Here is an 11,354-nt window from a genome sequence, read left to right as displayed (position 1 = left end):
CCCAAGAATGACGCTGCTCCTTTCCTCTTTTTCGAGGCAGGAACAACGGTCTTCTTACCACGTGAGGACGACTTTGTACCTGCATTGAAAAATTGAAGTTCAACTAATATGCCCCAAAAATAATATGGAAAATCAAGACTAAATATGAATATTTCATGAGATTTACGTACTGGATGATACAAACTGAAATAACTAAATATATCAAGTTATATGATTATGGAAATAATGAATAAATGCATGTGGGTAAGCATAAATTTCATGGAAACAAGGAAAAATGAAAGAGTATAGCATAATATAGTAACTAAAAATTTTTATAAAACAAGAATGAGTATTTTAATATTCTAACTATGAATATTCATTCAAAATAGTTCAATAGAGCAAAGAAATCATGAAATAAGAAACATATTTAAAGAAAACAGAGAGAAAATAGTAAACAAACGCAAAAGGAAGAAGCTTGGGTGTCGGAATCGGTGTTGTAGGCGGCGCACGGGCATGGCCAGTAGGGCGTGTGGAGTTGCAGCGGCTAGGGTTAGGGATTTTTGGGGAGGTAGATGATGAATAGTGAGGGGTTTATATAGATTTTGGGCCACACACCCGTGTGCCCTAATTTTTGCCCGTGTGTTTCACGAATTTTGAGTTTGGGTGCGGCTGACATTCGGCCCACGCCCGTGTTCTTTGGGTGTGTAAGTGCACACGACCGTGTTGCACAGCCGTGTCTTGCTTCGTTCACTTCTTCCACGCCCATGTACATAGGTCCATGCTCGTGTTCGTTTTGACAGTGTCGACCACGGGTGGATGGCACAGACATGTCGTACGCCCGTGTTACATTTTCAATTTCAACCACGGTTTCAAGGCATGGGCGTGTCTCATGCCCGTATTATTTTGGCAGTTTTGCCCACGGCCATGTCGCATAGCCATGGCAACTTATCGCATCCCATGTTGCAGAAAAAAGAAAAAAATAAAATCTTTCCCTGATTTCACACGGCCTAATGCTGGCCCGTGTGCCTGGCCGTGTAGTCTTTAAAAAGCCTGTATTCCATGATTCGGTTAGTATGTTAGATGTTAAAAAACTAAAATTTTAAAGAAATTAACACTGTTAGTGCTTGGGTTGCCTCCGAGAAGCGCTTATTTATAGTCTAAGCTTGACTTACCTCTCTTTTGCATGGTCAACGTGGTGCGAGGAGTTTACACTCCTCATCCCTACTATCAACTTTATCAACATAAGGTTTAAGACGGGTATTGTTTACCTTAAATGTGCCGAATTTGGGATGAATTACCTCGACTATACCATATGGGAAAATACTGAGTACCGTAAGAGGAATTTCTTCATTAGGTTCAAGAGTGGCAATGCGAGGATCTACTGCATCTAGTAGTACTTTGTCTCCAACCTTAAGTTGATTTGGTGAGGTATTGAGCTTGTCCTGGTTCGGTTTTGGTTTATCGAGTGTTCTCTGCTTCTGTATCCGCTAGTCATCTAGCTCCTCGATTTGTAGCCTTCGTTCCTCATAGATAGGTCCTTTGTTGTTGTTTGAACATAGCTCGTATGTGCTCTTCAAAACTGTTTCCTGCATAGACGGGTGCCACAACATGATCAATATTAGTAGAATGATTTATACAACCACCTTCAATTTTTGATGTTTTACTCGAATTACGAGCTTGAAGGGTGATTGTTTCGTCTCCCACACGAAGTGTGAGTTCACTTGTACGAACATCAATAATGGTTCTAGCATTCGCTAAAAAGGATCATCGTAAAATTAAAGTTACGTTACTATCCTCTTCCATGTCTAGAACAACAAAGTCTTCCAGGTATATAAATTTATCGATTTTAACAAGAACATCTTTAATGATACCCCTAGGAAATCATATGGTTTTATCAGCCAATTGAATGCTCATCCTAGTTTGTTTGGGTTTCCCAAGACCTAGCTGTTTAAACATTTTATAAGGCATAACTTTAATGCTTGCCCCTAAGTCAGCCAATGCATTATGAACATCTAAACTACCAATTAAACAAGGGATTGTAAAACTCCCTGGATCCTTCAATTTGTTGGGTAGCTTATTCTGTAATATGGCTGAGCAAACTACATTCAACTCCACATGCGACGCCTCATCCAACTTTCGTTTATTTGTTAAAAGCTACTTTAAAAACTTGACTGCGTTTGGCATCTGCGAAACGGCTTCAATAAATGATAAGTTAATATGTAGTTTCTTTAAAAGTTTAAGGAATTTACGAAATTGTTAATCTGATCGGTCTTCCCTTGTTGCATTGGGGTATGGTACACAAGGTTTATATTCTGTACTCACCGGCTTTGGGTCATTTTGGCCTACCTCATTCTTACCTTTGCTTACCACCGTTTCTGGCCTTGGTTTTGCAACTAACCCTTCCTCATCTTAAATGGCAATCGCGTTGAGTTGCTCCCTTTGTTAGATTCAGTGTTGCTTGGTAGGCTACCTTGTGGTCGTTCAGAAATCAACTTGGCGAGCTGTCCAATCTGATTTTGGAGCCCCTAGATTGATGCTTGTTGATTTTTGTTTGAGTACCATCTTGGTATTCTGAAAATGAGCTTCTGACATCGAGATGAATTTGGTTAGCATCTTCTCAAGATTCGACTTTTTCTCCTGCTGATACGATGGTTGCTGAAAGCTTGGAGGGGGTGGTGGTCTCTGATTTCCTTGGCCTTCCTATGAAAAATTTGGGTGGTTCCTCCAACCTGCATTGTAAGTATTGCTATAAGGATTGTCTTGAGATCGAGGATTGTTACCCATGTAATTTAACTGCTCGTTCTCCATGTTGTGGCCATAAGGTGGGTATTATGAACTACTCGATCCACCTCCACTTGCTTCGCACTGCATTACTGGGTGAACCTTTGAAGAACAAAGAAAACCATCAATTTTCTTATTCAAGAGTTCTACCTAATTAGAGAACATGGTGACCGAATCGACGTTATAAATGCCTGCTGTTTCCATTGGCTTTGACCTCATGACTTGCCACTGATAGTTATTTAGTGACATCTCCTCTATAAATTCATAGGCATATTCAGGTGTCTTATTATTAATGGTTCCGCTAGTAGCTGTGTCAACCATCTGCCGAGTCAAAGGGTTCAGGCCATTGTGAAACGTTTGGACCTGTAGCCAGAGTGGTAACCCATGGTGAGGGCATCTTCGCAAAAGGTCTTTGTATCTCTCCCATGCATCGTAGAGTATTTCTAAATCCATCTGCACAAAAGAAGAGATATCATTACATAATTTACTTGTTTTAGCCGGTGAAAAATATTTTAATAAAAAATTTTCGGTCATCTATTCCCAAGTAGTGATTGATCCCCATGGCAACGAGTTCAACCATTGCTTAGCCTTATTCCTCAATGAAATAATCAAAGGCGAATGGTGTCATCAGAAATGCCATTAATTTTCACATAGTTCCAAAAAGTTTGCAAGTGAGCATTGGGATCTTCGTCCTGCAAACCATCAAACTTAACAAATTGTTGTATCATTTGAATTGTCTTAGGATTCAGTTCAAAAGTATTTACAGCTACAGTAGGCCTAACTATGCTTGATTCAGTTCCTGTTAAATTAGGTTTAGCATAATCATACATAGTACGTGGAGCAGGATTCTGATTAACAGCAATCGCAGGAGGTAGCGGATTTTCTTGGTTTTCAGCCATCTCCTCGGTTGTGGTTGAAGTATCGTTCTCTTGCTCTTCCTCTGTGTATCGTAAGCTTTGCCTTATTTCTCTTCGGTTTCTCTGAACTGTACGATCAAGCTCACTATCAAATAGTAACGGTCCTGATGGGTTTCTTCTGATCGTCAACTAGAAAAAACCTATCAGAAGAAAATAAATGAAAAATTAGAAAAGAAAATAAAAATTTAAGTTGGAATAAAAGTAAAATGGCTAAAGTAATAAAAATCGAGTGTTCCTAATATCCTAGTTCCCCGGTAACGGTGCCAAAAACTTGATACATGATATTCGTGGTAGGTTTTAAAGATTTATGAAAGAATCATTCTTGAGACTAACTTATTATCACGATTAAGGCAAGTGTACCTATCAAACAGTAATATAGTTCAGCAAGACCGGATTGTCGAACCCAAAGGAACTACGAGTACTAGTATTTACTTCCTTTTTATTATCTAGCTTAAAAATTTAGAGGTTTGGTTATCTAAACTAATTATTAACTAAGAATGCACAGAAAGAAAATTTGGGAAAATACTTCTAGGAAAATTCGATTGATTAAGACAATACTTAAGGAAAAATCCACCTAGACTGCACTTGTTATTTGACTCTAAATCAGACAATTTATTCATTTGACTTGATCCTTAGAAATCCCTAAGTTATATTATTATCTTTCTCGAGACTAATAACGTCTAACCCTAGGTTGAATAATTGAAATATCTTTCTAATTAACACCCTAGAATTGCATTGACTCGATCTATGGATTCCCTTATTAGGTTTCATCCTAATCCGGCAAAATCTTATCACCCTTTCTCTACGCGTGAAATCAACTCCGCTTAATTATGACAAATTTACTCTTAGACAGGGTCTATTCCTCCTCTGAATAAGAGCTTAACTTGAATCAATATCCTGGAATATCAAAACAAGAATTAAGAACAGATAATTAAGAACAAGTTAAATATTTATCATACAACTTAGATAATAATAACAAGATCTATCTTAGGTTTCATTCCCTTTAGGTATTTAGGGGGTTTAGTTCATACTTATGAAAAAAACATCTCAAAAGCATAAAGATAACAAAACATAAGAAAACCAAAAACTTCTAAAGGAACTTGAAGGGAGATCTTCAGTCTTGATGATGAATCTGGCTTCTAAAATGGATCAATCGGCTTTCCTTGAGTAATTCCTTCCTTCCTACTCTCTGTTCTCCTTCTAAGTGCCTCCTCTGGTGTTTAAATAGGCTTTAGAATGCCTAAGAGCCCCCAAAATTGGCCTTTTTCGAATAGGGTTATACTTGGGCTCGGCAGGGACATGCCCGTGTGCTATTACTCCAGCCTATTGTCAAGGCTGTTGAACAAGCACGGAAGTGTAGTATACCCATGTAAGTCATGCTTCAATCTTTCCAAAGGGACACGACCGTGTGACACGCCCGTGTGAGGAAGTCCAAGCAGTGTTGATTTCCCACGTGGGTCCATTTTCTCCGTTTTCGGCCCGTTTCTCGCTCTTTTTACTCTCCTATGCTCACCTAAGTATAAAACATGAAATTAAAGGATTTGGAGAATCGAATTTGCCAATTCTAAGGAGAAATCATCTATAAATGTGCTAAGCATGGGATAAAAATATGTATAAATTACAATTTATCAAATACCCCCACACTTAAGCATTTGCTTGTCCTCAAGAAAAAATCCTCAACTCATAAGCAAAAAAAATTCTTCTCAATTTATAATCCCTATCAAGAATATCTCAAAATAATCCATAAGTACTCATACATTGAAAATTCAACTAAAAGTACATCAAAGTTTCAAGTATCCCAAGTTGAGCATTTTATCACGAAAACATAGGTGTCTCCCCTCATTTATGTGATTACCTTTGATCAAAATATCATAGAGTTTAACATCCTCACTAAAGATTCACTCGAATCACTCAAGGTGTTTAAGGACATCAATAAAAGCACTCACTAGTCAATATGAAAAGTTATTACCATAGGCATGCTATAAAATCAAATCTACACCACTATATATTGAGCTGATACGTCAATCAAAAAGGTCTTTTTAAAGGGTTGTAATGTGGCTTTGGTTAGGGGGTGTGGTCACAAGCTGAAAGAAGATGTTAGAATCGATATTGAATTGAAAAATTACCTAGATAGAAAAATAACTAGTCATCAGTAGAATACAAGGGAGCTTCTTCTTAGAATATGGAACTAACACTCAAGCTCAAAAATTACGAATTACTACTAATATGTATATAAGTGTTATTTTTTTAAGCACAAGTAAAATATTTAGAAGCACAAAACATAACTAAACAATTTGCTCAAATTAAATCTCGACAAAAATAGGAATCAACTTAGGGGATTTCAACAATAATGGGTTATGGGTTAATATTGAGGGTAAATCAATTAATGGCTTGTTAGGCTCAAAAGGGGTTCACTAAGGGTTAATTATGGAGGTAGGCTTTTGTGGAGTGAGTGGGTTAAACCTAAGTGTCTTTATCATCTTAACATATCAAATCAAATGGTGTGGTCTTCATATGCATAATCAAGCAAGTTCTAGAATAACAAATCAAAACTGACACACTCATAATGAAAGTGAGCATAAAAGGAATAAAATATGCTCTAAAGGCTCAATATCTCACAAAAATTAAAGCTTTTGGATGTTCAAACTTGTGAATTTCAACTCAAGATAATACCTAAACTTAGGGAAACAACCTAAAAGTTTTTAATTCTTCAAAAATCAACTTATCATGCTTGATTCCCTAATATCTTAAAGTTTAAACAATCAATGCATAAATACCTATGTTTTAATTCAAGACATATCAATAAAAGTCATAAATTAATCAAAATTCATTCCAATAGTGATATGAGTGATTCACGTGAGAATAAGACAAAATTCAGGGATTTCTAATGATGATATAAAAGATCCCCCACATTTAAGATGGACATTGCCCTCAATGTACAAAGAAAGATATATTAACAAAGATAGATTTATAATCATAAGATCGGTAGAGAAGTGAAACTTCCTGAACAATGAATGAACTCCTGGAATTAGAGTCATGGAGAATAAATGGCCAAAGCAATGATGAGGGTGGAGGAGGATACTCCAGTGGTGGTAGAGGTTGGGTTCCACAAATGCTGCGGCAAAAGAATATTATATCTCATGTTGGCTATGGTCGTGGTCGAGCAGGGCATGGCAGTCGTAGAGAACATTTCCTAGTGGAGTTTTAGGTTCCTAACTAATAGTGTGCTTTGGAGCTCTTTATAAGTGTGATAGAATCAGGAACTTTTTTAGAAAATATATAAAGAAGAATAATTACTCGTAATGAAATAGCCGAAATTAAAAATTGTAAAATAATAATTATAAATCATAATAAAAATAGGCTTAAAAAATAAAAAGTATTCTTAAAATAGAATAAAACTAACAACACAAAATAATAAATAAAAGTTTTTAAACATCTTCATCGCTAGATGGTTCGCGAGGTGGGGGTAGCGATGAGATGTGAAAGTGCTAACAAATCTGCTGTAGAGTAGCATTAATGTTATCGAAGCACTGAAAACACTGTTACTCGAATCGAGTAAGGCGCTCACAGATGCCAACGTATGAAGCCGCCGCATGAACTGGACGAGAGGGGGTGGTGGCTGAGACGGTGGGTCCTCATGACATGGAAGAACATCATTAGTAATGTCCTCTAGATCCTCCTCCTCAGTGGACTGGACGAGGCGGTACTGAGGAGGGTAGGTGCCACGTCGTTTCTCGATTATCCTCATACTTAGCATGCTCAAGATGCCCTTTGGGGACATCTAGCCGATGAGAGTGAGGGAGGATGATTGGGCTACTGTGTTGAGGAGCCCGAAGTGCCGAGCCAGTCGAGTCACATTGGGCCCAATAGAGATGACCCCTTTCCTGTGCCGCTCCGTCTGGTGGCGAATGGTAAGGGCAATAAAGTAGGCGGGGTCGATGGCGTGCCCATTTGCCATACTCCATAAGAAATAGGCATCGTGGGTGGTGACGACGCTAGTGCTCTCTTGTCTCCCTGTCAGAGTGTGAGCCAAGATGGCATGTAGATACCTCGGGGATGGAGGGAGAGCCGATGCCTTGGAATGACTAAGATCGTAGGTGCCCGAGGTAAGGACAAGGTAACTCTAGCATTTTGAGGGCGAGTAGTGGATGTGGCGGTAGAGGTTGTTGAGTTCATTATCGTCCATGAATTCCTTTGTGTATAGCCCTAGTGCAATCTCGAACTCGGGTACGCTCAACTGGCGTACTAGACCACCAAGGCAGAACTGGACCGTTCCAGGGTCGTCGAATTTAGTCATGATGGTCTGAATATGGAACATCGAGCAGAGTTCCAATGTGAACTTGAGATACGTTGGCTCAACGATCTCAAAGAAGAGCCCCCACGGGTCAGTCGTTAGGAGGGTCAGACCGCGTCAGCCAATTGAATCTTCTTGAATGCAGCCCAGTCAATGCAACTGCCCACACCTAGGGGTCAGGCCCAAAATATTTGATATAATTCCTCCTAGGGTCCCAAGGGAACCTGGAGGAACGAGTGCTTAATCTCCGTGGTAGGACCCGAGAATGACGCTGCTCTTTTCCTCTTTTTCGAGGCGGGAACAGCGGTCTTCTTACCACGTGAGGACGACATTGTACCTGCGTTGAAAACTTGAAGTTCAACCAATATGCCCCAAAAATAGTATGGAAAATCAAGACTAAATATGAATATTTCATGAGATTTACGTACTGGATGTTTTAAACTAAAATAACTAAATATATCAAGTTATATGATTATGGGAACAATGAATGAATGCATGTGGGTAAGCAAAAATTTCATGGAAACAAGGAAAAATGAAAGAGTATAGCATAATGTAGTAACTAAAAATTTTTATAAAACAAGCATGAGTATTTTAATATTCTAACTATGAATATTCATTCAAAATAGTTCAATAGAGTAGAGAACTCATGAAATAAGCAACATATTTAAAGAAAACAAAGAGAAAAGAGAAAACAAATGCAAAAAGAAGAAGCTTGGGCGTCAGAATCGGTGTTGTAGGCGGCGCACGGGCATGGGGGGTAGGGCGTGTAGAGTTGCAGCGTCTAGGGTTAGGGATTTTGGGGGAGGGAGATGATGAATAGTGAGGGGTTTATATAGATTTTGGGCCACACGCCCGTGTGCCCTAATTTTTGCCTGTGTGTTTTGCGAATTTTGAATTTGGGCACGACTGACATTCAGCCCACGCCCATGTTTTTTGGGAGTGTAAGTGGACACGACCGTGTTGCACGACTGTGTCTTGCTTTGTTCGCTTCTCCCATGCCCGTGTACATAGGTCCATGTCCGTTTTCGTTTTCATAGTGTCAACCACGGGCGGATGGCACGGGCATGTCGCACGCTCGTGTTACATTCTCAGTTTCAACCACGGTTTCAAGACACGGGCATGTCTCATGCCCGTGTTGCTTTGTAGTTTTGCCCACGGCCATGTCGCACGGCCATGGCAACTTATCGTATCCCATGTTGGGGAAAAAAATAAAATAAAATCTTGCCCTGTTTTCACACGGCCTAATGCAAGCCCGTCTGCCTGGCCGTGTGGTCTTTAGAAAGCCTGGATTCCATGATTCGGTTAGTATGGTAGATGTTAAAAAACTAAAATTTTAAAGAGATTAACTCTGTTAGTGCTCGGGTTACCTCTGAGAAGCGCTTATTTATAGTCTAAGCTCGATTTACCTCTCTTCTGCATGGTCAAGGTGGTGTGAGGAGTTTACACTCCTCATCCCTACTATCAACTTTATCAACATAAGGTTTAAGACGGGTATTGTTTACCTTAAATGTGCCGAATTTGGGATGAATTACCTCGACTATACCATATAGGAAAATACTGAGTACCGTAAGAGGAATTTCTTTATTAGGTTCAAGAGTGGCAATGCGAGGATCTACTGCATCTAGTAGTACTTTGTCTCCAACCTTAAGTTGATTTGGTGAGGTATTGAGCTTGTTCTGGTTCGGTTTTGGTTTATCGAGTGTTCTCTGCTTTTGTATCCTCCATTCATCTAGCTCCTCTATTTGTAGCCTTCGTTCTTCATAGATAGGTCCTTTGTTGTTGTTTGAACATAGCTCGTATGTGTTCTACTGTTTCCTACATAGAGGGTTCCACAACATGATCAGTATTAGTAGAATGATTTATACAACCACCTTCAATTTTTGATATTTTACTCGAATTACGAGCTTGAAGGGTGATTGTTTCGTCTCCCACACGAAGAATGAGTTCACCTGTACCAACATCAATAATGGTTCTAGCAGTCGCTAAAAAGGATCATCCTAAAATTAAAGGTGCACTACTATCCTTTTCGATGTCTAGAACAACAAAGTCTACTGGGTATATAAATTTATCAATCTTAACATGAACATCTTCAATGATACCCTTCGGAAATCTAATAGTTTTATCAGCTGATTGAATGCTCATCCTAGTTTGTTTGGGTTTCCCAAGACCTAGCTGTTTAAACATTTTATAAGGCATAACTTTAATGCTTGCCCCTAAGTCAGCCAATGCATTATGAACATCTAAACTACCAATTAAACAAGGAATCATAAAACTCCCTGGATCCTTCAATTTATTGGGTAGCTTATTCTGTAATTTGGCTGAGCAAACTGCATTCAACTCCACATGCGACGCCTCATCCAACTTTCGTTTATTTGTTAAAAGCTCCTAAAAACTTGACTGCGTTTGACATCTACGAAACGACTTCAACAAATGGTAAGTTAATATGTAGTTTCTTTAAAAGTTTAAGGAATTTACGAAATTGTTAATTTGATCGGTCTTTCCTTGTCGCATTGGGGTATTGTAAACGTGGTTTATATTCTGTACTCACCGGCTTTGGGTCATTTTGGCCTACCTCATTCTTACCTTTGCTTATCACTGTTTCTGGCCTTGGTTTTGCAACTAACCCTTCCTCATCTTGAATGGCAATCACGTTGAGTTGCTCCTTTGGGTTAGATTCAGTGTTGCTTGGCAGGCTACCTTGTGGTCGTTCGAAAATCAACTTGGCGAGCTGTCCAATCTGAATTTCGAGCCCCTAGATTGATGCTTTTTGATTTTAGAGTGCCATCTCGGTATTCTAAAAATGTGTTTCTGACATCAAGATGAATTTGGTTAGCATCTCCTCAAGGTTCGGCTTTTTCTCCTACTGGTACGGTGGTTGCTAAAAGCCTGGAGGGGGTGGTGGTCTCTGATTTCTTTGGTCTCCCCACGAAACATTTGGGTGGTTCCTCCAACCTACATTGTGAGTATTGCTATAAAAATTGTTTTGAGATCGAGGATTGTTACCCATGTAATTTAACTACTCGTTCTTCATGTTGTGGCCATAAGGTGGGTATTCTGAACTACTCGATCCACCTCCACTAGCTTCGTACTGCATTACTGGGTGTACCTTTGAAGAACTAAGAAAACCGTCAATTTTCTTAGTCAAGATTTCTACCTAATTAGAGAGCATGGTGGCCGAATTGACGTTATAAAAACCCACTATTTTCGTTGGCTTTGTCCTCGTGACTTGCCACTGATAGTTATTCAGTGACATCTCCTCTATAAATTCATAGGCATCTTCAGGTGTCTTATTATTAATGGTTCTGCCAGCAGCTGCATCAACCATCTGCAAAGTCGAAGGGTTCAAGCCATTGTGAAACGTTTGGACCTGTAGCCAGAGTTGT

General features: G+C 39.2%; 1 non-coding gene across 1 annotated transcript; it reads left to right on the top strand.

Annotated features, from left to right (window-relative positions):
- The first annotated feature begins 3,139 nt into the window (after positions 1–3,139).
- On the top strand, positions 3,140–3,246 carry LOC121209206 (small nucleolar RNA R71). The gene has a single exon (XR_005904323.1). It is a non-coding gene; the product is annotated as a small nucleolar RNA R71 (small nucleolar RNA).
- The last annotated feature ends 8,108 nt before the right edge of the window (positions 3,247–11,354 follow it).

The sequence above is a fragment of the Gossypium hirsutum genome, chromosome A10, assembly GCF_007990345.1.
Source record: "Gossypium hirsutum isolate 1008001.06 chromosome A10, Gossypium_hirsutum_v2.1, whole genome shotgun sequence".
In the NCBI taxonomy this organism is placed as follows: Eukaryota; Viridiplantae; Streptophyta; class Magnoliopsida; order Malvales; family Malvaceae; genus Gossypium; species Gossypium hirsutum.
This window is presented reverse-complemented; position numbering and strand designations above follow the sequence as displayed.